Here is a 6,000-nt window from a genome sequence, read left to right as displayed (position 1 = left end):
GGCTCTATTTTACCTGAGTTATCCCCCTCCAGTGTGTACTCTGAAAGAGTTTTTAGTGCAGTGGGTAACCTGATCAGTGAGCAGTGTAGCAGCTTGCTTCCGCAAAATGTGGAGACGATGATGTTCATCAAAATGAATTGGATGAGGATGAGGACAACATCTTGCCTCTATGGAGCCAATTTGTCAAACCAAAGCTACTGTGTAGCTATATGGGCGCTGTATGGGAGCTATATGGGAGCCAATTTGTACAGGGAGAGGAGTCTGGCTTCTTTTTTTGTGGGGCCCAAACAAACTTTCAGCTACAGTCGTGTGACAGACCATGTCGCTGAAATGATTGGTTTGTTAAAGTGTGCAAGTCCTATTTACACAACATAAGGGTGAGTGGGAGGGCCCAAGCACAATTCCATCTTGTACCTCTTTTTTTGACAGTCGTGTGACAGACCATGTCGCTGAAATGATTGGTTTGTTAAAGTGTGCAAGTCCTATTTACACAACATAAGGGTGAGTGGGAGGGCCCAAGCACAATTCCATCTTGTACCTCTTTTTTTGACATTATGTGCTTTGGATAACTATGCTAAGCCACTTGTGTGGCTTAGCATAGTTATCCAGCTACCTCGGTGCAAGCTTTTGCCCTAAAAAAACTATTTTGAGGTGTGAGGTGTTCAGAAAAGAATGGGAATGAGTGGAAATTAATGATATTGAGTTTAATAATAGCGTAGGAGCAAAAAAAAGTTTCGCCGTTTTTTAATGCTATTTAAAAAAAAAAAATCGGTACTTGTTTCCTAGCACGGCCACCACGATTTCTATCGTGGTGGTCGTGTCGGAAAAAATTGTGTCGGTCGCGTCGGGTGCATACCAAAACGCACACGACGCGACCGACGCGATGTACCCGATTTCTCCATAGGCTTCAATGTTAAAATAATTTAACATTGAAGCCTATGGAGAAATCGGGTCCATCGTGTCCATAGGCTTCAATGTTAAATTATTTTAACATTGAAGCCTATGGAGAAATCGGGTCCATCGTGTCCATAGGCTTCAATGTTAAATTATTTTAACATTGAAACTGAGTCCATTTAACATAGTAAAAAATGGTAAAAGGGCCAATATGGGCCATTTCTCATTGGGTATGGCCCCGTCATGTGTGTAAAAAATAATGGCCCCCCATTGTGGCCGCCACCCCCACGATTGACGCGAACCCGAAGCGTGGCGAGCGCAGCGAGCCCGCGAGGGGCGGCGATGCGCGTCCTCCGACCTTTTCATTACCCTACTATCCACGTCGGCGTGGAGTTGAGAATAGATTAGTGTGGCGAGCGCAGCGAGCCACCGAGCCCGAAGCGTGGCGAGCGGACGCTGATACCTTCACAGATCCCTGCGTCCCCTCGCGGGCTTCACAGGTATCAGCATGCGCTCGCCACGCTTCGGGCTCGGTGGCTCGCTGCGCTCGCCACACTAATCTATTCTCAACTCCACGCCGACGTGAATAGTAGGGGAATGAAAAGGTCGGAGGACGCGCACCGCCGCCGCTCGCCACGCTTCGGGTTCGTGTCAATCGTGGGGGTGGCGGCCACAATGGGGGGCCATTATTTTTTACACACATGACGGGGCCATACCCAATGAGAAATGGCCCTTATTCTGCCTTTTCCCATTTTTTCCTATGTTAAATGGACTCAGTTTCAATGTTAAAATAATTTAACATTGAAGCCTATGGACAAATCGGGTCCATCGCATAGGCTTCAATGTTAAATATTTTAACATTGAAGCCTATGGAGAAATCGGGGGCATCGGGTCAGGCGCGCATAGGCTTCAATGTTAAAATATTTTAACATTGAAGCCTATGGGGAAATCGTGGGCATCGCGTCGGTCGCGTCGTGTGCCTTCTTAAGGCACACGACCGACGCAATGTACCCGAGTACTGCTTTTTTCAAAGGAAATCACGGGCATCGCGGGCATCGTGTGCCTTAAAGTTAAGGCACACGATGCCCGCGATTGTGGCCGTGCTAGGAAACAAGTACCAAAAAATCAGAACCCAAAACACGAAACGCGAAAATGGTGGTGTTTTGGAACAGATCCAGATCCAAAACACTGCCCTAGATACAGACCCAAAACATGTTTCAGGGAACACGAAAAGTGCCCGGTGGGACCAATAGTACACACAATTACAACTAGTCGACATGTGTCAACTGTCATACTTGGATGCAAATACAAACATGATGTTGTGCTCACATTACACATATCTATCATGTATTTATACATACCAGTGTTGTGTTTGTGATCATGTGTTTTAAAATAAAATTTATGACTCATGTCATATTATACACGCACTTATAAGTTTGGCACATTGAAGATGCACAACCTTTGTGGGACACATATATTTACATTAACTTATGCAAGTGAAACTTTGTAACACATTAATCAGCCACTTAATAAAGGTTAATTGGTATTTTTAATTGTGTAGTCAATTCGTCAATTGGATCCAAAAAACACAATGACATGAAGCCAATTAGTTAATGGGTGGAGAATGGGTTGCAAGTGTATTCTTGGAATGGAGAATGAAATCACTTGCACAGCCTGTTCGTTCGCACGCACACTGGTTGAACTTGCATACACGTGCTGTGCGAGTGAGCACTTAAGTGTGCGTGCACATTGAGGCCACTCCCCATGGTCGGTTGTTACGAACGAATGCGTTTACATGTGTCATAGGCGTGCTTTCGCTGCCTGTGTGCGTGTGGGTTCCGTCCAGTTGGCTGTGTGCAAATGTGTGTGCATATGAATCAAGCAGAATAACCTCCAGGGTGCGAGCGGGCACAGCAAACTAGCCGAACAGTGTGAGCGGTGGATGTGGGGGCGGCGTCGACGGGCTGCGTCCATGGGAACACACTGCATTTCATGGGTGTTCCAATGAAAATGCTGGGCGTTCCCATGGAAATTAGGCAGTGACATGGCTGCCGGGGGTGGGCAGCTGACATCATCTGCCTGCCCTCTTCCCATACAGGGAGCACACAAAGCAAAGACACCAGGGGCGAAATGTAATAGGGTGCGTTTTTTTAGACTAAAAAAAAATCGCACCAAATCGCACCTTTAAAAATCGCGTTTTTTGCCGCGAATTCGCATATGTAATGAGATGCGAATTAGCGGCAAAAAATGCGATTTGCCGCGATTTCCAGTCATGAAAATGTGCGCATTTTCAGTCATGAAAATGTGCGCATTTTCATATATGCGATTTTGGGTAAAAAAATAAAATTAAAAAAAAAACGGCGTGGGGTCCCCCCTCCAGAGCATAACCAGCCCCGGGCTGAAAGAGCCGGTCCTGGTTTCATAAAATCACAGGAACAAACAAGTTGGGGTTCCGTGCATTTTATAAAACCAGCACCAGGCTCAAGGGCCGGTCCTGGTTCCCAAAATACGGGGGACAAAATGACTAGGGGTCCCCCGTATTTCAAGAACCAGCACCGGGCCCAACCAGCCAGCAGGGTAATGCCACAGCCGGGGGGAGACTTTTTATACAAGTCCCCCCGGCCAAAGCATTTAGCCCTCTGACCGGTCAGCATGGGCAGGGGTCCTGGGGGAGTGGGGACCCCCCCAAAGAAGGGGTCCCCCCCCTCCAGAACTTACCAGCCCATGCTGAAGCCCGGGGCTGTCCTCGATGCCCCTGGGCGGTGGGCATCGAGCTGATATTTGGTGTAAAAAAATAGATAAACTATTGTTTTTTACTGTGGCACTACAAGTGCCAGCAAGCCTCCCCAGCAAGCTGGGACTTGGAGAACCACAAGTCCCAGCCTGCTGGGCATTAAAGGGCCCGCTGGCACTTGTAGTTCCACAGTTAAAAAAATAGTGCACAAAACACACTGACACACATTTTAAATAAAACTTTAATACACACATTACACACATACTAATACTTACCTATCTTCTTCCCGTAGGTAGCCCTGGTCCTGATGTCCTCCGGTCCTGTGTCGGCGTTCCTCTTCATGTCGACGTCCTTCTTGAAGTCGACGTCCCTGTCGGCGATGGCGTCCGGTGTCCGGGTCCGACGAAATCCATGGAGGAAGCTGTGGAAGGAAACCATACTCACCTGTCCCAGCGCGACGTAGTCCAGGTAAGGGTCTTGGAAAAAAAACAAACCGACACCCGAATCCAAGCGGACACGACGGAGACGCACGTGTGTTTGTTTACATCGTGCGGCTCCGCCTCCCGAATGCCGCTATTGGCCGCCTTGCGGCCTAGCGGCTCCTGATTGGCCGCTAGGCCGCAAGGCGGCCAATAGCGGCATTCGGGAGGCGGAGCCGCACGATGTAAACACCGTGCGTCTCCGTCGTGTCCGCTTGGATTCGGGTGTCGGTTTGTTTTTTTTCCAAGACCCTTACCTGGACTACGTCGCGCTGGGACAGGTGAGTATGGTTTCCTTCCACAGCTTCCTCCATGGATTTCGTCGGACCCGGACACCGGACGCCATCGCCGACAGGGACGTCGACTTCAAGAAGGACGTCGACATGAAGAGGAACGCCGACACAGGACCGGAGGACATCAGGACCAGGGCTACCTACGGGAAGAAGATAGGTAAGTATTAGTATGTGTGTAATGTGTGTATTAAAGTTTTATTTAAAATGTGTGTCAGTGTGTTTTGTGCACTATTTTTTTAACTGTGGAACTACAAGTCCCAGCTTGCTGGGGAGGCTTGCTGGCACTTGTAGTGCCACAGTAAAAAACAATAGTTTATCTATTTTTTTACACCAAATATCAGCTCGATGCCCACCGCCCAGGGGCATCGAGGACAGCCCCGGGCTTCAGCATGGGCTGGTAAGTTCTGGAGGGGGGGGACCCCTTCTTTGGGGGGGTCCCCACTCCCCCAGGACCCCTGCCCATGCTGACCGGTCAGAGGGCTAAATGCTTTGGCCGGGGGGACTTGTATAAAAAGTCTCCCCCCGGCTGTGGCATTACCCTGCTGGCTGGTTGGGCCCGGTGCTGGTTCTTGAAATACGGGGGACCCCTAGTCATTTTGTCCCCCGTATTTTGGGAACCAGGACCGGCCCTTGAGCCTGGTGCTGGTTTTATAAAATGCACGGAACCCCAACTTGTTTGTTCCTGTGATTTTATGAAACCAGGACCGGCTCTTTCAGCCCGGGGCTGGTTATGCTCTGGAGGGGGGACCCCACGCCGTTTTTTTTTTTTACTTTAACTTTTAGCCTTTTTTTGGACAGAACCATGCACAGATCACACAGATTTGTGCATGGTTCTGTAAAAATCGCCAGCAAGAAGCTGGTCTATTTTTTTTGCGTTTTTTGGTAAGGTCCCATATGCGACTTTAGAACTCGCATCCTATTACATATGCGAGTTCTATAGTTTCCTATGGGAAAACATCTGGATGCGATTTTCAGTGTGACTAAAAATCGCATCTTTAAAATGTGCGATTTCGCGGTAAAAAGTGCGCTTTTTACCGCGATTTTTAACCTATTAAATGTGCGATTTTCGGAAAATGTGCGATTTCGGCCGTTTTTGACCAAAAATCGCACATGTCTAAAAAAACGCACCCTATTACATTTCGCCCCAGAGAATGTTTTTGTTTTGCATGCTCCTTCTAAATCATTCGGGGGGGGAGCTCGGCGAGGGGGGGGGGGGGGGGGGCAGATGGCTGTGCGAACGGCGGGCGGCATTTAATCCACACGCTACTCTGCAAAATTCGCAGCCTTGCATGTGGACCAGAATAAGGTCCCTGGTCTGTTGGATTTTCTGATACTCTGGATGCCGAATCTGTAACCTTCTGCTGAACATATCTTCAGGATAACTCAGACTCTATACTGTATATACAATATAAATGTGCGCTGCTCCTGGGGAGGGGCCACACCAAATGGAGGTGTGGTTGCATCATCTGGGGCATTTGGCTGCGCCTCCTTGGCTGACTGGGAATGGGTCATTGGGTCGACCCATATAAGGTCGACATGCATTGGGACAACCACAGAAGGTTGACATAGCTTAGGATGATACATGAAATAGGTTGACATG

The sequence above is a fragment of the Crinia signifera genome, chromosome 5 (assembly GCF_055691185.1).
Source record: "Crinia signifera chromosome 5, ASM5569118v1, whole genome shotgun sequence".
NCBI lineage: Eukaryota > Metazoa > Chordata > Amphibia > Anura > Myobatrachidae > Crinia > Crinia signifera.
Note: the sequence above shows the minus strand (reverse complement) of the source record.